We start from the raw sequence: 20,552 nt of genomic DNA on the forward strand, positions 1-20,552 counted from the left end.
TCCTTGACCAGCTAGCTCTACTGTGCTTAATGCAGCCCAGGATACATTTGGCCCTTTTGGCTACCAGGACACACTGTTGACTCATATTCAACTTGTTGTCGACCAGAACCCCCAGATCCCTTTCCACAGGGCTGCTCTCCAGCCTCTCGTCCCTCGGTCTCTACATATATCCAGGTGTTACTTGACCTCTACTTCTTTGATGTCTATTATTTCCTCATCTGCCCTTAAAATCCCTTCCTTGCCAGGTTGCTGCCAAAAAGCTTGCCTTTTCCTTCTGCTGCTTCCTCTTTTGTCTAGCTTTTTCCTCGTCTCTTCCATTATACAGAAACGTGGCTGTGCCATCATCACTTCTTCCACTGATTTACCTCACCATCCTGGGGAATGCTTAGTAAAATATTTCTTGATGTCTGAGGCTGTGTCATACCACACCATGCCATACCACAAGATCTGCCAGACTAAAAGGCACATGCACCCTATACACTGTCAGCATAGTACCTGGGGTGGGTGGAGGGAGGACAACCTCTTTTAATGGAGCTTGCAAAGCAGGATAAGCAGCAGAGGGTGCAGAAGGAGAAAGAGAGGAAGAATCCAAAGGCAGTAGTGGCAAGGCAGGAGCATTATCTGCATTAGCAGCTTGCACAGACAGAAAAGCATAAGGCAACACCCTTTTCTTGTCATCGTTTGACTTATTTACTTTAAATATTTTTGTGTGGTTGATCGCGTCTTCAATTATCCCAAATATACCAACAATCCAGTTAGTCAGGGAATTGGTCCTCCAATAATAATTACAAAAATCTCAGACAATCAAAATGAAATCTGCCAACTTCTGGCCACATTTGGTCTGCAGTACCAAATGCAGTCCTAGCGGGCCTAGATATTTAACACAATTCCACTGCTTTTTTTCCTAGATATCCCATGGGATCCATCAAACTTCTTCCAATTTTCCAAAACTTTACAAAACCAATTTTATTTTACAAAACTTCCATTAGTGGAGTACCTGTCACTACACCTCGTCCCATTTCTGAATTACAGGAATTATGTGGAATTACCACTATAATATCTATATACCACTATAAACCACTATAATATCTATAAATTCAGTCTATCACACTCCAATCAAATCTGTTATCTCAAACCCTTTGAGCCACACATTGGGCACCAGAAAGGACTGTTGTTTTTTTGACCCCTGTGGGCAGCACCACACAGCTGCTTGCTCACTCCCCCACGGTGGGATGGGGGAAGAGAATCAGAAGGGCAAGAGTGAGAAAACTCATAGGTTGAGATAAAGGAAGTTTAACAGGTAAAGCAAAAGCTGCACATGCAAACAAAGCAAAAGGAATTCATTTGCTATTTATTGCTCTCTACAGCTACCTGAAAGGAAGTTGTGGGGAGCTGGGGGTCATCCTCTTCTCACAGATAACTAGTGATAGGACAAGAGGGAATGATCTCAAGTTTTCTCAAGAGTTACAGCAGTTTCAACTCACCGCCACTGCACAGGTAGAAAATTAACTCTATCCTAGCCGAAACCAGGACAACTAAACAGCCTGAGGACATGTTAGAATTATTAATAAAAGAGAGGAGGTTCTTTCAACAGCTAGGTCCCTGACACGTGACTGACCCTATCTGTGTAGAATGGGGATTCAGTGAACATGGTTCCCATTGTAATCTCTGGCAAAAGGTACCAGAAGAACCAGAAGAAACACTAGAGTTTAGCTCCCACTCTTTCAATGACGAAATGAGATATTTGGATCTAGAAAAAGGCTTGCTGTCTCTAGTGCAAGCAGTGAAGTGGGCAGGACAGATAAGAAGAGAACAGAGCGTGATTGTTCAGGGTCCTTTCCATCTACTAGATATAGTCTGCAAGGGTATGGTACTACCTGCAGGTATTGCCCATAAACCTACAGTCTGTAAGTGGTACACCTATCTAGAAGGTATCAATGAAATCATGCCTATTACAGAAGGCAATGATGTTATCTAAAGTGCAGAAAGATATAAACAGTACTTTACTATTCCAAACCTCACCAAGCAAACCATCTCCCATTCAGGAGGAGTCTCCTCTGAGGGAAGGCAGCGACCTAACAGCCGAAGGGTAAATAAAGTTCCTGTCTGGCAAACTGACAGCTGGAAGCAATTGTTAGAAATAGGAGACATGATCAGTCAGCCACTATTACTGCTTGGTTCAATCAGCAACTGGACAACCTCGCACAACTATGCAGGAGTAGTGGGTTTACATGGCAAGGTTTTGGTAGTGGGGGGCTGCAGGGGTGACTTCTGTGAGAAGAATCCAGAAGCTGGCCCATCCCATATTAGATAAGGGACAGTTTCAGGTGGCTCCAAAGGGACCTGCCACTGCAACCCCCATTCCCCCATTCCCCTGCACCGCTCAGGGGGAGGAGGTGGAAGAGGGTGGATGGAGGAGGGAAGGTGGTTTTAGTTTGTTTTCTTTGTTTCTCACTTCTCTAGCTTGTTAGTAATAGGTATTAAAATTTCTCTCATCTCCCTATGATGAGTCTGTTTTGCCCTGTTTGGCTGTTGGCTGCCCAGTGACCTGGGCAGCCAACACAAGCAGATTGTGTAAGGTATAGGCAATGATAGGAAAACCAGGAATATGTTTACGCCAGTAACCTAAAGCTCCCAGAACTTTCAGTAACTTCTTTGTGCTAGAAACTCTGCCCCTGCTCTGTTTTCTCCAGGGTTTCTGAAGGAATACAAGCAGCTCCTTTAATCCACCAGAAACCCAGGAACTTAATCTCTTGCACGGGCCCCTGACATTTTGACAGAGGAGTGTCTAGTCCCAAATATATCACTTTTTCTTGTACAGCTTCCACGGCACATCTGACTCCCTCTGCATTTTAGCAAAACTCTGCAAATCTACCCTTGGGTCTTGTTTCCTCCTTGGTCACAGAATGACCCAAGTCACTTTTGTGACAGAATTTGGCACCCCAGATGGGACCTCCAGTGACCCTTTGACTTTGGCGCCTCCTCAGATGACAGACTGAACCGCAACTGGGTGAGTTCACCTGTGCAGTGGCGGTGAGTTGAAACTGCTGTAACTCTTGAGAAAACTTGAGATCATTCCCTCTTGTCCTATCACTAGTTATCTGTGAGAAGAGGATGACCCCCAGCTCCCCACAACTTCCTTTCAGGTAGCTGTAGAGAGCAATAAATAGCAAATGAATTCCTTTTGCTTTGTTTGCATGTGCAGCTTTTGCTTTACCTGTTAAACTTCCTTTATCTCAACCTATGAGTTTTCTCACTCTTGCCCTTCTGATTCTCTTCCCCCATCCCACCGTGGGGGAGTGAGCAAGCAGCTGTGTGGTGCTGCCCACAGGGGTCAAAAAAACAACAGTCCTTTCTGGTGCCCAATGTGTGGCTCAAAGGGTTTGAGATAACAGATTTGATTGGAGTGTGATAGACTGAATTTATAGATATTATAGTGGTTTATAGTGGTATATAGATATTATAGTGGTAATTCCACATAATTCCTGTAATTCAGAAATGGGACGAGGTGTAGTGACAGGTACTCCACTAATGGAAGTTTTGTAAAATAAAATTGGTTTTGTAAAGTTTTGGAAAATTGGAAGAAGTTTGATGGATCCCATGGGATATCTAGGAAAAAAAGCAGTGGAATTGTGTTAAATATCTAGGCCCGCTAGGACTGCATTTGGTACTGCAGACCAAATGTGGCCAGAAGTTGGCAGATTTCATTTTGATTGTCTGAGATTTTTGTAATTATTATTGGAGGACCAATTCCCTGACTAACTGGATTGTTGGTATATTTGGGATAATTGAAGACGCGATCAACCACACAAAAATATTTAAAGTAAATAAGTCAAACGATGACAAGAAAAGGGTGTTGCCTTATGCTTTTCTGTCTGTGCAAGCTGCTAATGCAGATAATGCTCCTGCCTTGCCACTACTGCCTTTGGATTCTTCCTCTCTTTCTCCTTCTGCACCCTCTGCTGCTTATCCTGCTTTGCAAGCTCCATTAAAAGAGGTTGTCCTCCCTCCACCCACCCCAGGTACTATGCTGACAGTGTATAGGGTGCATGTGCCTTTTAGTCTGGCAGATCTTGTGGTATGGCATGGTGTGGTATGACACAGCCTCAGACATCAAGAAATATTTTACTAAGCATTCCCCAGGATGGTGAGGTAAATCAGTGGAAGAAGTGATGATGGCACAGCCACGTTTCTGTATAATGGAAGAGACGAGGAAAAAGCTAGACAAAAGAGGAAGCAGCAGAAGGAAAAGGCAAGCTTTTTGGCAGCAACCTGGCAAGGAAGGGATTTTAAGGGCAGATGAGGAAATAATAGACATCAAAGAAGTAGAGGTCAAGTAACACCTGGATATATGTAGAGACCGAGGGACGAGAGGCTGGAGAGCAGCCCTGTGGAAAGGGATCTGGGGGTTCTGGTCGACAACAAGTTGAATATGAGTCAACAGTGTGTCCTGGTAGCCAAAAGGGCCAAATGTATCCTGGGCTGCATTAAGCACAGTAGAGCTAGCTGGTCAAGGAAAGTGATTGTCCTGCTCTTCTTTGTCCTGGTATGGCCTCACCTTGAGTATGGTGTGCAGTTTTGGGCGCTGCAATATTGTGGTGGTTTTTACTCAGGTGGGCAGCCGAGTTCCACTACGGCCGCTCTCTCACTCCCCCCTCCTCAGAGAGGAAGGGGGAGAAAATACGGCACAAAGAGCTCGAGGTTTGAGATCAGGATGATTTAATTAAAGGGAAAGGGAATGGGGAAAAAAAAGAAAAAAAAAAAGAACCAAGGCCGCATGGAAGCACAGAGAGAAAGGGAAAAAAATGTCATTCTCTACTTCCCATCAACGAGCGATGTTCAGCCACATCCTGGGAAGCAGGGCCTCAAAACGCGTAGTGGTTATTTGGGAGGACAGCCCCCTCCCCCACGAGAGCCCCCCTTTTATTGCTGAGTGTGACGTCAGGTGTCATGGAATATCCCTTTGGTTGGTTTAGGTCAGCTGCCCTGGCAATGTCCCCTCCCCATCACTTGCCCACCCCCAGCCTGCTGGCTCTTGGGGGCTTGGAGGGAGTCCTGATGCTGTGCCAGCACTGCTCAGCAATAGACACAACACTGGAGTGATACCAGTGCTGTTCCAGCTACGAGTGCAGAGCACAGCACTGTGTGGGCTGCTGCAGGGAAAGGTGACGCCATCCCAGACAGACCCAGCACAACCTCCACCCTTTATTCCATAACATTTGTGTCACGCTGTTGTGGTTTAACCCGGCTGGCAGCTAAACACCACACAGCCGTTCGCTCACCCTCCCCCCTCCCTCTCTGGGATGGGGGAGAGAAACGGGAAAGTGAAGCCGGTGAGTTGAGATAAAGACAGTTTATTAAGACAGGAATATAATAATAACAATAATAATAATAATAGTGATAATGATAATAGTATTAATAATAATAATGTGTAAGAAACAAGTGATGCACAATGCAATTGCTCACCACCCGCTGACCGATGCCCAGCTTATCCCCAAGCAGCCGGCCCCCCCACCCCGGCTAGCCACCCCTATATATTGTTTAGCATGACGTCAGATGGTATGGAATACCCCTTTGGCCAGTTTGGGTCAGCTGTCCTGGGTCTGTCCCCTCCCAGCTCCTGCTGCACCCCTAGCCTGCTCGCTGGCAGGACAGAGCGAGAAGCCGAAAAGTCCTTGGCCTGGTGTAAGCACTGCTCTGCAACAATTAAAACATCAGCATGTTATCAGCGCTCTTCTCATCCTAATCCAAAACATAGCACCCTACCAGCTACTATGAGGAAAAATTAACTCTGTCCTAACTGGAACCAGGACAGATATCCACCCCTTATTCCATACCATTTATGTCATGCTCAGGTTACACTCTTTTCAATACCTTGTAATTAATCACCATTTTCATCTATGATATATAGCAATCATGGTAGTGATGACATACAATATTATATAATAATTAACATACTACAATTCAACTCATGGGCTATTCTCACCCAGTATCAAATCCCCTTGAGGTACACACCGGACCTCCCCATTCTTTTGCATTACCCACCAAGTGCATCCAGGTCCCTGAGCAAAAGCAATTCCACAAATGGGTTTGCCTTTTCCTGAGGCAGGAGTAGCCCAGACTGTTTTACCCAGCATGTTTCTTACGTGCACTACAGGAACTTTATCCCCTTCTACAGTACGTAACAGGTTTGATTGGGCAGGTCCAGCTCGGTTGGCAGATCCCCTAGTATTGACTAACCAGGTGGCCTTTGCCAAATGTGTATCCCAATTTTTGAATGTCCCAGCACCCATTGCTTTCAGTGTAGTCTTCAACAGTCCATTGTATCGTTCAACTTTTCCAGAGGCTGGTGCATGATAGGGGATGTGATACACCCACTCAATACCATGTTCTTTGGCCCAAGTGTCTATAAGGTTGTTTCGGAAATGAGTCCCATCGTCTGACTCAATCCTTTCTTTAATTGCTCAATCCTTTCTGGGGTGCCATGTGGCCATAGGACTTGCTTTTCAAGGCCCAGGATAGTGTTCCGGGCGGTGGCATGGGGCACAGGATATGTTTCCAGCCATCCGGTGGTTGCTTCCACCATTGTAAGTACGTGGCGCTTGCTGTTGCGGGTTTGAGGGAATGTGATGTAATCAATTTGCCAGGCCTCTCCATATTTATATTTCAGCCATCGTCCTCCATACCAAAGAGGTTTTGACCGCTTGGCTTGCTTGACAGCAGCACATGTTTCACAATCATGAATAACCTGTGCTATAGTGTCCATGGTCAGGTCCACCCCTCGATCACGAGCCCATCTGTAGGTTGCATCTCTACCTTGATGGCCTGAGGTGTCATGGGCCCATCGGGCTATAAATAATTCACCTTTATGTTGCCAGTCCAGGTCCACCTGAGCCACTTCGATCTTAGCAGCCTGATCCACCTGCTGGTTGTTTTGATGTTCTTCAGTAGCCCGATTCTTGGGCACATGAGCATCTACATGGCGTACCTTTACAACCAGGTTCTCTACCCGGGCAGCGATATCTTGCCACAGTGCAGCAGCCCAGATGGCTTTGCCCCTGCGCTGCCAGTTGTTCTGCTTCCATTGCTGTAACCACCCCCACAGGGCATTAGCTACCATCCATGAATCAGTATAGAGAGAGAGAACTGGCCACTTTTCTCGTTCAGCAATATCTAAAGCCAGCTGAATGGCTTTCACTTCTGCAAACTGACTCGATTCACCTTCTCCCTCAGCAGCTTCTGCAACTCGTCGTGTAGGACTCCATACAGCAGCTTTCCATCTCCGATGCTTTCCCACAATACGACAGGACCCATCAGTGAACAAGGCATATTTCTTCTCATTTTCCGGTAGCTTGTTGTACAGTGGGGCTTCTTCAGCACGGACCACCTCCTCCTCTGATGATATCCCAAAGTATTTGCCTTCTGGCCAGTCCATAATCACCTCCAAGATTCCTGGGCGACTGGGGTTTCCTATTTGAGCCCGCTGAGTAATCAGTGCAACCCACTTGCTCCATGTAGCATCAGTTGCATGATGTGTAGAGGGGACCCTTCCTTTGAACATCCAGCCTAGTACCGGCAGTCGGGGTGCCAGGAGGAGCTGCGCTTCAGTACCGACCACTTCCGAAGCAGATCGAACTCCTTCATATGCTGCCAATATCTCCTTTTCAGTTGGAGTATAGCGGGCTTCAGATCCTCTGTATCCCCGACTCCAAAACCCCAGGGGTCGACCTCGAGTTTCCCCAGGTTCTTTCTGCCAGAGGCTCCAGGTGGGACCATTCTCCCCGGCTGCGGTGTAGAGCACATTCTTTACATCTGGTCCTGTTCGGACTGGCCCGAGGGCTACTGCATGAACTATTTCCTGCTTAATTTGTTCAAAGGCTTGTCGTTGCTCAGGGCCCCATTCAAAAGCATTCTTCTTACGGGTTACTTGGTAGAGCGGGTTTACAATCAGACTGTAATTTGGAATATGCATTCTCCAAAACCCCACGACACCTAGGAAAGTTTGTGTTTCTTTTTTGCTAGTTGGTGGAGACATAGCTGTTATTTTGTTGATCACATCCATTGGGATTTGAAGACGTCCATCTTGCCATTTTATTCCTAAAAAATGGATCTCTCGTGCAGGTCCTTTAACTATATTCTGTTTTATGGCAAAACCGGCCTTCAGAAGGATTTGGACTATTTTCTTCCCTTTCTCGAAAACTTCTTCTGCAGTGTCACCCCACACAATGATGTCATCGATGTACTGCAGGTGTTCAGGAGCTTCCCCCTGCTCCAGCGCAGACTGGATCAGTCCATGGCAAATGGTAGGGCTATGTTTCCACCCCTGGGGCAGCCGATTCCAAGTATATTGGACTCCCCTCCAAGTGAAAGCAAACTGTGGCCTGCACTGTGCTGCTAGAGGGATGGAGAAAAATGCATTAGCGATATCAATTGTGGCATACCACTTGGCTGCCTTTGATTCCAGTTCATACTGGAGTTCTAGCATGTCCGGCACTGGAGCACTCAGTGGTGGCGTGACTTCGTTCAGGCCACGATAGTCCACTGTTAGTCTCCACTCACCATTAGACTTTCGCACTGGCCATATGGGACTATTAAAAGGTGAATGAGTCTTGCTGATCACTCCTTGGCTCTCCAGTTGACGAATTAGCTTATGGATGGGAATCAGGGAGTCTCGGTTGGTGCGATATTGCCGCCGGTGCACAGTTGTGGTAGCGATCGGCACTTGCTGTTCTTCAACCCTCAGCAACCCCACAACAGAAGGGTCCTCTGAGAGACCGGGCAAGGTAGACAACTGTTTAATGTCCTCTGTCTCCAAGGCAGCTATGCCAAAAGCCCAGCGGAATCCTTTTGGGTCCTTGAAATATCCTCTTCTAAGATAGTCTATGCCAAGGATGCATGGAGCATCCGGGCCAGTCACAATACGGTGCTTTTGCCACTCATTACCGGTTAGACTCACTTCAGCCTCCAATACAGTTAACTGCTGGGATCCCCCCATCACCCCATAAATACAGATGGGCTCTGGCCCTTTATAGCTTGATGGCATTACAGTACACTGTGCACCGGTGTCTACTAAAGCCTTATACTTCTGTGCGTCTGACGTGCCAGGCCATCAAATCCACACAGTCCAATAAACTCGATTGTCCCTTTCCTCCCCCTGGCTGGAGGCAGGGCCCCTCTAGTCCTGGTCAGAATCTTCGTTTCTGTGTTTAAAGGACTGCCTGCTGGAAGTTGGAGCAGCAAACTTTTCAGAGAATCCCTTTTTCCCTATTGTTTTCTTTTGCAATTCACGTACCCGTGCCTCTAGGGTCGCAGTAGATTTTCCATCCCATTTTCTCATGTCCTCTCCATGGTCACGTAGGTAAAACCACAGGGTGGCGCGGTGTGTGTGCCCACCATATTGTCTTCCTTGTATAGATGAACGTTTACCCCTAATAGCTGAGACACTGGTTTGTACAGGTGGGGAGGAAAATAATCTTTCTTCACGTTGGTGGATCTTTTCAGAAAGTTTCTCCAAAGTATTCTCTTTTAGTTGGTGGACACTGGTTCATTCAGGTGGAGGGGAAGATAAATTCTCTTTAAGTTGGTGGACCTCTTCAGAGAGTTTCTCCACAGCCGAGACACAGGCCTGTAGGGAAGAGGAGAGATTTCCTTCGTACTGCCGGAGTATTTTAGTCACTTCATCCACTGTGGGATTCTCCTCCTCTTTCCAGGTTAGTATTGCCAATGAGCTGGCATATGATGATGGTGCACTCCGTACAAACTTCCGCCACATGGGTGGTGTACACCGGACTTCATCTGGATCTGTGGATGTTTGTGCGTCGTCTAGGTCCTTATAAATTACTTCCCGTACGGCCAATTCCCTCAGGTACTGAATTCCCTTCTCCATGGTGGTCCATTTGCCTGGTAGACATACAAGTTCTTCCTTGAAGGGATACCTTTCCTTCACAGCTGACAGGAGACGCCTCCAGAGGCTGCGAGATCGTTCTCCATCTCCAATTGCTTTGTCAATGCATGCGTCTCTAGCAAGGGATCCCAGCCGCCTGGCTTCCTTGCCCTCTAATTCCACATAATTGGCTCCGGTGTCCCAGCACCGGAGCAGCCAGGTGACAAGCTGCTCACCTATACAGCGACCAAAATCGTTTCGCACATCTCGTAGCTCACGCTGGTATAGAGTCCGGGTAGTTACTGTTGATTTTTCGACATCCTCATCCTCATCTTCTGTCTCCTGCACCTTTGATGGCCCAGCCTCGTCTTCACTATGCCCAGACTTAGCAGAAGACTGTCTGCGTTCTAAACGACCTGAGTCTCTATACCATTTTTTCACCTTGTCTACAGGGGCAACTTGCACTGCTACAGCTCGTTTCTCTGACCCAGCCACAGGGTTTGCCACAGGGGTTGGAATACCCTCTGCGGGGTCAACTTGCACTGCTACAGCTCGTTTCTCTGACCCAGCCACAGGAGTGGGAGCAGCTGCAGGAGCCGGAGCTGCTGCAGGGGCTGGAGCTGGAGTGGCTGCAGGAGCTGGAGCGGCTGCAGGAGCTGGAGTGGCTGCAGGAGCTGGAGCTGGAGCGGCTGCAGGAGCTGGAGCGGCTGCAGGAGCTGGAGCTGGAGTGGCTGCAGGAGCTGGAGCGGCTGCAGGAGCTGGAGCTGGAGCGGCTGCAGGAGCTGGAGCTGGAGCGGCTGCAGGAGCTGGAGCTGGAGCGGCTGCAGGAGCTGGAACGGCTGCAGGGGCTGGAGCTGGAGCGGCTGCAGGGGCTGGAGCTGGAGCGGCTGCAGGAGCTGGAGCTGGAGCGGCTGCAGGAGCTGGAGCTGGAGCGGCTGCAGGAGCTGGAGCTGGAGCGGCTGCAGGAGCTGGAGCTGGGGCAGCTGCAGGAGCTGGAGCGGCTGCAGGGTCTGTCACTAGGTTGATAGTAGCATCAATTGCAGCTCGATAGGCACAAGCCAGACCCCAGCACGCTACAGTGATTTGTGTCACTTTGGAACTGCCAGAGTCATGACACCTTTTTTTCAAGCATTCTGCCAGCTTTTTAGGATTTTGCAGTTGTTCAGGGGTGAATGTCCAAAACACTGGAGGTGACCACTGCTCAGAAGCCTGACCATATCCTCCCACACTCCCTGCCACTCGCAACTATCCCGCCTCAAGACAGATCTCTGGGTGAGATTCCTAAGTAGTTGTTTAACCCTCAACAAAACCTGAAGCGCATTCAGGAGACATAACAACAAGAGCAGGCTGGTCTGAGTATCCCAAGGATATTCAACATCTCGGAGAACCACCGTAACTAGCTCGGGGGATAAGAGGGTGGTGAAGGAGAAAGGGAGAGTGAACAGGTAGGGAAACATGTCTTCCCCTGTCCCCTTCACAGATTGGCTCCCTAACGAAAACAGGCAATAGGTGTAATTGCTAATAGTTTCCGAGATATGGTTTCCAAAGTATAGAGTCGACGTCAGTGCTGAGTACAAATACCAGGTTAGAGTCGTAACCAGATATTTCATCATTTCATAAGCCATTGTTACACCGCACAGTACCATAACAATCTTAAACCAGGGCCCGGAAAGGATAAACAGTGCAACAGGGAGCACATACAGAAAGTAACGCGCTATAAAACTCAATTTGGAAAACAGGCACAGCAGACTGGAGATTAAGGCAATCAACATCGTGACTAGCAACTATTAAGCAGGTCCAATACTTATACCAATTTTAGTTTAACACCCTCTGGTCAAATCTGTCGATATCTCAACCCTTCGAGCCCCACATTGGGCGCCAAAAGGACTGTTGTGGTTTAACCCGGCTGGCAGCTAAACACCACACAGCCGTTCGCTCACCCTCCCCCCTCCCTCTCTGGGATGGGGGAGAGAAACGGGAAAGTGAAGCCGGTGAGTTGAGATAAAGACAGTTTATTAAGACAGGAATATAATAATAACAATAATAATAATAATAGTGATAATGATAATAGTATTAATAATAATAATGTGTAAGAAAACAAGTGATGCACAATGCAATTGCTCACCACCCGCTGACCGATGCCCAGCTTATCCCCGAGCAGCCGGCCCCCCCACCCCGGCCAGCCACCCCTATATATTGTTTAGCATGACGTCAGATGGTATGGAATACCCCTTTGGCCAGTTTGGGTCAGCTGTCCTGGGTCTGTCCCCTCCCAGCTCCTGCTGCACCCCTAGCCTGCTCGCTGGCAGGACAGAGCGAGAAGCCGAAAAGTCCTTGGCCTGGTGTAAACACTGCTCTGCAACAATTAAAACATCAGCATGTTATCAGCGCTCTTCTCATCCTAATCCAAAACATAGCACCCTACCAGCTACTATGAGGAAAAATTAACTCTGTCCTAACTGGAACCAGGACACACGCTCAGGTCCCACATACTTTAGTATATAGATATTCTCATCATGATTGTTCCCTGTCCATACTTGTTTTCATCCCATAGGCCTTTCCCCAAAATGTTCATAAAAACTGTTGATGGTTTCAGCTTCATCTGTCAAAGTGGTCACTCAGGGCAGGCGAAGTTGGTTTTCTTGATGCCAGCACCAGCTTAGCTCACATCACTGCTGCACTTGCCCAGTTTCTTGCGAAGTTGGCCTGTCGTGGGTTCTGCAGTGTCCTCCTACAACACATAACTTAGATTACAGATTATTTTTCTTTTTCATTACCCACCAGGTGTACCCTGGTCCTTGGGCGAAGACAATCCCACGAGTGGGTTTGCCTTTTCCCATGGCAGGAGCAACTCACGCTGCCTTCCCCATCCACTTCCCTACATGCACTACAGGGACTTTAGCTTCTCCCACAGTGTGTAGGGGTTTTGTTTCAGCAGGACCAGGATGGCTGTCAGACCCCCTGTGGTTAACTAGCCAAGCGGCCTCTGGTAGATTTCTGTCCCAGTGTTTCCACGTCCCAGCACCCAGTGCTCGTAACATAGTTTTTAACAGTCCATTGTACCTCTCAACCTTCCCAGAGGCTTGTGGGTGATAAGGGATGTGATACACCCACTCAATGCCATGTCTCTTGGCCCAGGAGGTGACCAAATTGTTTTGGAAGTGACTCCCATTGTCGGACTCAATTCTCTCTGGTGTACCATGTCGCCACAGCACTTGTCTTTCCCGGCCCAAGATAGTGTTTCGTCCGGTGGCACGGTTTACAAGGTTTGTTTCCAGCCACCCAGTAGTTGCTTCTACCATGGTGTGTATGTACCGTGTGCCTTGGCGGGGTTGTGGGAGTGGTCCGATGTAGTCAATCTGCCAGGCCTCACCGTATCGAAATCCAAGCCATCTTCCCCTGTTCCAGGGAGACTTTACCCTCATGGCTCATTTGATTGCAGCACAGGTCTCACACTCAAGGGTAACCTGTGTGATGGCCTCAATGGTCAGGTCCACCCCTCGATCACGAGCCCATCTGTATGTGGCATCCCTCCCTAGATGTCCCGATGTTTCATGGGCCCATCGAGCTACAAACAGCTCACCCTTACGTCCCCAGTCCAGATCCACCTGAGCCACTTCAATTTTCGAAGCTCAATCCACCTCTGCGTTATTCTGATGTTCTTCAGTGGCACGATTCTTAGGCATGTGAGCATGTACATGACATACCTTTACATCCAGGTTTTCTACCCGAGCAGCAATATCTTGCCACAGGGTAGCAGCCCAGATAGGTTTACCTCTGTGCTGCCAGTTGCTCTGTTTCCATTGCTGCAGCCACCCCCACAGAGCATTTGCCACCATCCATGAGTCAGCGTAGAGATACAGTACTGGCCATTTTTCTCTTTTGGCAATTTCTAGGGCTAGTTGTATGGCTTTTACTTCTGCATACTGACTCGACTCGCCTTCCCCTTCCATGGCCTCCATGACTCATCGTGTGGGACTCCACACAGCAGCTTTCCATTTCCGATGGCTCCCTACCACACGGCAGGATCCGTCAGTAAACAACACATACTGCTTTCTGTCTTCTGGCAACTCATTATATGGTGGTGCGTCTTCAGCACAGGTTACCTCTTCTGTCGGCACTCCGAAATCTCTGCCTTCCGGCCAGTCCATGATCTCTTCCAGAATTCCTGGGCGATTAGGTTTCCCCATTCGAGCTCGCTGTGTAATTAACGCTATCCACTTGCTCCACGAAGCGTCAGTCGCATGGTGTGTAGTGGGAATTTTCCCTTTGAACATCCAGTGTAACACAGGTAGCCGTGGGGCCAAGAGGAGTTGTGCTTCTGTACCCACAACTTCTGAAGCAGCTCGAACATCCTCATATGCCGTTAGTATCTCCTTTTGAGTTGGAGTGTAATTGGCTTCTGATCCTCGATAGCCCCGGCTCCAGAACCCCAGAGGTCGAGTTTCTCCTGGGGTTTTCTGCCAGAGGCTCCAGGTGAGGCTATGATCCCCAGCTGCAGTGTAAAGTATGTTTTGCACAGCTGGTCTGGTACACACAGGCCCAAGGGCCACTGCACGAGCTATTTCTTGTTTGATTTGTTCAAAGGCCTGTTGTTGCTCGGGGCCCCACTCAAAATAGTTCCTCTTTCGAGTCACTCGATATAGAGGACTCACAAGCTGACTATAGCCTGGAACATGCATTCTCCAGAATCCCACCAGGCCTAGGAAAGCTTGCGTTTCTTTTTTGCTAGTTGGCGGAGACATTGCCGTTATTTTGTTGATCAAATCCATTGGAATATGGCGACGTCCATCTTGCCATTTTACCGCCAAGAACTGGATTTCATGTGCAAGTCCCTTGACCTTATTCTGTTTAATAGCAAAACCAGCTTTCAGGAGAATTTGAATTATTTTCTTCCCTTTCTCAAAAACTTCTTCTGCTCTATTACCCCACACGATGATATCATCGATGTACTGCAGGTGTTCAGGAGTGTCCCCCTGTTCCAGTGTCGTCTGGATCAGTCCATGGCAAATGGTAGGGCTGTGTTTCCACCCCTGAGGCAGCCGATTCCAGGTGTATTGGATGCCCCTCCAAGTGAAAGCAAGCTGCAGCCTGCATGCTGCTGCCAAAGGGATGGAGAAAAATGCATTAGCGATATCAATTGTGGCGTACCACTTGGCTGCCTTTGACTCTAGTTCGTACTGGAGTTCTAGCATGTCTGGCACTGCAGCACTCAGCGGTGGCGTGACTTTGTTCAGGCCGTGATAGTCCACCGTTAGCCTCCACTCGCCATTAGACTTTCGCACTGGCCATATGGGACTATTAAAGGGTGAGTGAGTCTTGCTGATCACTCCTTGGCTCTCCAGTCGATGATCCAACTCATGGATGGGGAGCAGGGAGTCTCGGTTGGTGCAATATTGCCTTCGGTGCACCGTTGTGGTAGCGATTGGTACCTGCTGTTCTTCAACCTTCAGCAATCCTACAACGGAAGGGTCTTCTGAAAGGCCAGGCAGGGTAGACAGCTGCCTAATCTTCTCTGTGCTGAAAGCCCACCGGTACCCTTTTGGATCCTTGAAGTACCCTCTCTTGAGGTAGTCTATGCCAAGGATGCATGGAGCCTCCAGGCCAGTCACGATGGGGTGCTTTTGCCACTCATTCCCAGTTAGACTCGCTTCAGCGTCCAATACAGTTAGCTGTTGGGATCCCCCTGTTACTCCAGAGATACAGATATGTTCTGTCCCTTGGTAGCCTGATGGCATTAAGGTACATTGTGCGCCAGTGTCCACTAAAGCTTTGTATTCTTGTGGTTCCAATGTGCCAGGCCATCAGATACACACAGTCCAATAAATCCGGTTATCCCTCTCCTCTACTTGGCCAGAGGCAGGGCCCCTCTAGTCCTGGTTGGAGTGTCTGCCACTTAATTCTTGAAAATGAGAAGCAGAGGTTCCTTCATCAGGGTCAAGAATAACATCAGCCCTTCTACTGCCTCTGGGGAACTGCCCAACAGAAACTGGAGCAGCATTTTTCTTAGGAGACCGTCTTCTTGCTGCTGTATTTCCTTTCAGTTCACGCACCCGAGCAGCTAGGGTTGAAGTAGGTACACCATCCCATTTCCTCATATCTTCCCCGTGGTCATGCAGATAAAACCACGAGGTGCCACGTGGTGTGCGTCTTGGGTACTCTCTCTCTCGAGCAGGAAAATACTGATTCTTAGTTGCTGAAATATCACTCCGTCTGGATGAGGAGGGATATGCTCGTTCTACGAGGTGGTCAAGTCTTTTGGACAGTTTCTCCACAGCTGAGACATTGGCCCGTAGCGGAGCAGAGAGGTTGTCTTCATATTTTTGAAGCTGGCAGGACAGAGTATACACTGTTGGTCCCATCCCCTCATCCCAATTAAATATTGCCAGCGTACTGGCATGTGATGATGGTGCACTCCGCACCAATTTACGCCACATGGATGTTGTGCACTGGACTTCATCGGGATCTTGAGGTGTCTGGTCATTGTCTAAATCACTATAAATCATCTCCAGCACAGCTAATTCCCGCAGATGCTGGAGACCTTTCTCCATGGTGGCCCACTTGCCTACTTGACATACAGTATCTTCCTTATGGGGATACCTTTCTTTCACAGCTGCCAGGAGTCGCCTCCAGAGGCTGACAACCTGTCTCTCTCTCCCAATTCCTTTGTCAATGAGCCTTTCTCTAGAGAGGGATCCCAGCTGCTTGGCTTCACTGCCTTCTAATTGTTGGCTATTGGCCCCAGCATCCCAGCATCAAAGCAGCCAGGTGAGGATGTGCTCACCTGGGTGTCGACCAAAATCCTTTCATATTTCTCGCAACTCACTCAGGGATAGGGATCGAGTGGTTTCTGATTCCTTTATGATTTCCATCTCTTCTTCCTGCTGTTTTTGTGATGGCTCTGCTTTAGAGGTGCCTGTCTTTTCCCCTTCTCCCTCCTTCTTAGGAGAGTCTTCTTCCCTTACTAAACGAGCTGACTTCCATTTCCATTGTTTTGACTTGACTATGGGGGAGACTGATACCATAGTTGGTTGATCCTCTGGGTCAGTCACAGCATGTGTTATCTGGTCATCAGATTCAGAGACTTCCTCCCTCTCTTCAAGGTGCTGGATGGCGTTAAATAGTGTTTGATAGGAGTAAGCCAGGACCCAGCACAATGCTGCAAGCTGTCGTTCTCCGGCATTGTCAGGGTCAGGGCATACGACTCTCAAACATTCTATCAGGTTTTTAGGATTTTGCACATGTTCAGGGGTGAAGTTCAAAACTATTGGAGGAGACACCCGTGACAGGTACCTGCCGATATCCTCCCACACACCTTGCCACCTGCCACCAGACTGTTTCGGGACAGATTCCCGGGTAAGCTTTCTAAACAATCGATTAATCTTAGAGAGAAGAGGAAACCCGTTGTTCAGAATTAGAAATAGCAATATATGGGTTACACATGGATATTCAAAATACTCAGAAACTGTTGTAATTAGCCCACTGTGAAAAAAGGAGGAGGCACCATTCCTGATATTATTCATAAACTGACTTCCAGATGAGGAAAGGAAGGCAGTGTAATTCTGAATATTCTCTAAAAGATCGTTTCCATGAGACCCAAATAATAACAGTGCAGAGCCTGAATGCCAGATTAAACTCAAGGCCAGTGCTTGGCAGCACAGCGAATTAAAAAAAAAACAACAAACAACACGGATTGTAGCACATTCTCAGATCGGATATAGAGGAGAAAGGAGAACATGACACGGATTACGTGACACATGATCAAACAGGCCAATATTAACAGGACACTGAACATGGTGACTAGCAAGTAAGTGTGTTAGTTGTAAGAGTTTTAATCAATTCTTTTGTTATCTCAACCCTTCGAGCCCGAAGTTGGGCGCCAAAAAGGACTGCGGTGGTTTTACCGTGCTAGGCAGCTGAACACCACAGCCGCTCTCTCACTCCCCTTCCCCCCTTCCTTAGAAGAGGAGGGGAAGAAGTAAAGGAAAGAACAGCTCACGGATTGAGATAAGGATAATTTAATTAAAGGGAAAAAATAATTATTAAGGAAAGATTATTAATAATCAAATAATTTAACTAAAGGGAAAAAAGGGAAAGGGGAAAAGGGAGGGGGAAAGGGAAAAAACAAAACAAAACAAAACAGGTAAAGGCTATGTGGAAGTGCAGAGGAAATAAATTATTCTCTACTTCCCACAAATCAGTGATGCTTGACCACGTCCCTGAAGCAGGGCCTCAACGCATGTAGCCGGTGTTCGGGAGGACAGATGTTTTTGCAATGAGAGCCCACCCCTCCCCTCTTCTTCCTTTTTCCACCTTTTATTGCTGAGTGTGACATCATATGGTATGGAATATCCCTTTGGTTGGTTTAGGTCAGCTGCCCTGGTGATGTTTCTTTCTCACTTTTTTGCCCACCCCCTAGGAGGGTTAGAGAGAGTCCTGATGATGTGCCAGCACTGCTCAGCAGCAGACACAACACTGGTGTGATACCACTGCTGTTCTAGCTACGAGTGCAGAGCGCAGCACTGTATGGGCTGCTGCAGGGAAAGTTAACATCCCAGCCAGACCCAGTACAGATGGTTGGTCCTCTGGGGTGGTCACAGTGTGTGTTATCTCGTCATCGAATTCAGAAACTTCCCCATCCCCTTGAGGGTGATGGGCAGTGTTAATTACCATTTGATAGGCGTAAGCCAGACCTCAGAAGAGTGCAGCAAGCTGGTGGAGTTCTCTGGTATTGCCAGGGTCAGGGCATACGTCTTTCAAACATTCTATCCATCAGTGAACAACACATACTGCCTTTGGATTCTTCCTCTCTTTCTCCTTCTGCACCCTCTGCTGCTTATCCTGCTTTGCAAGCTCCATTAAAAGAGTTTGTCCTCCCTCCACCCACCCCAGGTACTATGCTGACAGTGTATAGGGTGCATGTGCCTTTTAGTCTGGCAGATCTTGTGGTATGGCATGGTGTGGTATGACTCCCTCTGCATTTTTCCCTCTTATCAGTATGTCATCAATGTATTGATATATTACCATGCCTGGTGAGCTGCGGATTTCTGTTAAAACCTTTGGCAAGGCATTGTGAGCAATAATAGAGGATTGCTTATATCCTTCGGGCAGCCTAATAAAGGTGTTCTCTATCCCTTTCCAAGTAAAAGCAAATTGAGCCTTATCATGTTCCTGGAGTGTAATTACGAAAAACACATCTTTAACATCTAAAGTTGCCATCCATGGGTGTGTTTCTCCCTGAATTTGGGTTACCAGTTCTGCAATATTTAGCACAGCGTTAGTTAAAGGTGCAGTATTAGCATTCAATCTCTTATAATCAATTGTAAGCCGCCACTGTCCATTCGACTTTTTCACCAGCCCAACAGGAGAATTGTAAGGGGAATGTGTTTGAGTGATAATACCTCTTTTTTCCAAGTCTGATACCACCCTGTCAATGCATGACTGCTAGTAGAGAGTGCTGCTTTAACACATCCCTCTCATACATCGCTTGTATCCAGGCTGTTTTTTGCACAGTTGCAGCCAAATCAGAGAACCCTGAGGTCTTAATAACAAGGGGATCTCCTCTTTCTTTTGGGTCTATGCCACCAGCCCAATAGGCAGCTTGTGTAATCAATGAGTAATTTTGATCACCTGGTGCAATGTTAAAAAACACTCCAGGGCCCCAATAGCCTCCTGCCTCTTCCTCACATAATAGATTTTGGTCTCCTGCCTGGAGGAAGACTTGCCACATCTGTTCCATCTTGGATTTCTCCAGGTGCCTAGAATATTTTTCCTGCAACTTTGCTAATTCAGCCAGAGACCATGGGATGGTTCGTACTGTAGTACAAACATTGTCATCTCCATCATTTGCAATTTTGGTTTTGATTAACGGTCATAAAGGTACAGGTTCAGGGGTAAAATCATAATCTGAATCTATCACCAGTTCATTGTTATCATTACTATACCAGATGTCTCCATCACATGTCTTTGGATTTGCTTAGGGTATTAATTTGTGGATTTGTTTAGCAGAGACCGAGGATAGCATCTGATTTAGTAAGAGATCTAATTTTTCCTGTAGTTGTTTTTCTCACCTTTCAGCTGAGGCCAATAGCATTTTAAGTTCCCTATTTTCTGTCCCTAGTTTCTCTCAGTTTTCCTTTTCAAAGGCCAGTGATGTTTTCAGCACTTCGTTTTGTGATTTTAATGCAGCATATTCTACATCTGCAATTCTTTAATTTCCTTTTGCGTGCAAAATAAGCAAGCTCCCAGTACTGCACAAACATTTACTTTGCTTTTACATTTCCAGAATTTTTGCTCATTTCTACATTGTTCTATTCACTCTATCATTTTGTCCTCATCTTTCCAAAAATTTTGTGCCCATTCTATTCCTGCTTTGGATGGTGCACACATATTTTTGCAGCATTTTATCCATGGCAATCCTGTTGAGTACTCTAATTTTGCTGTCGCATTAAAGGGGACTTATCAGACTCAAACATTTGCCTGTCTCAGAGCCCTGCCAAGGGCTTTCACTGAGACAGTTTCACAAAGTTGATCTTATTTAATAAGACGACAGACATAACAGATTCGGAATTGCCGGTGGTAAATACACTTACTTCAATAGCGCTAATATATCATAATAGTGCTAGCAAAATGCTGTCCCGGGTATTCCTCACCAAAGGGTGAAGGCGCA

The 20,552-nt window shown here is 47.4% G+C and overlaps 1 protein-coding gene across 4 annotated transcripts in view; it reads right to left on the bottom strand.

Moving 5' to 3' along the window:
* The window catches only part of LOC136789574 (uncharacterized), a 266,555-nt gene that overhangs the window by 51,593 nt on the left and 194,410 nt on the right, over window positions 1-20,552 (bottom strand). The window lies entirely within an intron of this gene.

Source organism: Anser cygnoides, unplaced genomic scaffold (assembly GCF_040182565.1).
Source record: "Anser cygnoides isolate HZ-2024a breed goose unplaced genomic scaffold, Taihu_goose_T2T_genome scaffold_71_1, whole genome shotgun sequence".
NCBI classification, from domain to species: domain Eukaryota; kingdom Metazoa; phylum Chordata; class Aves; order Anseriformes; family Anatidae; genus Anser; species Anser cygnoides.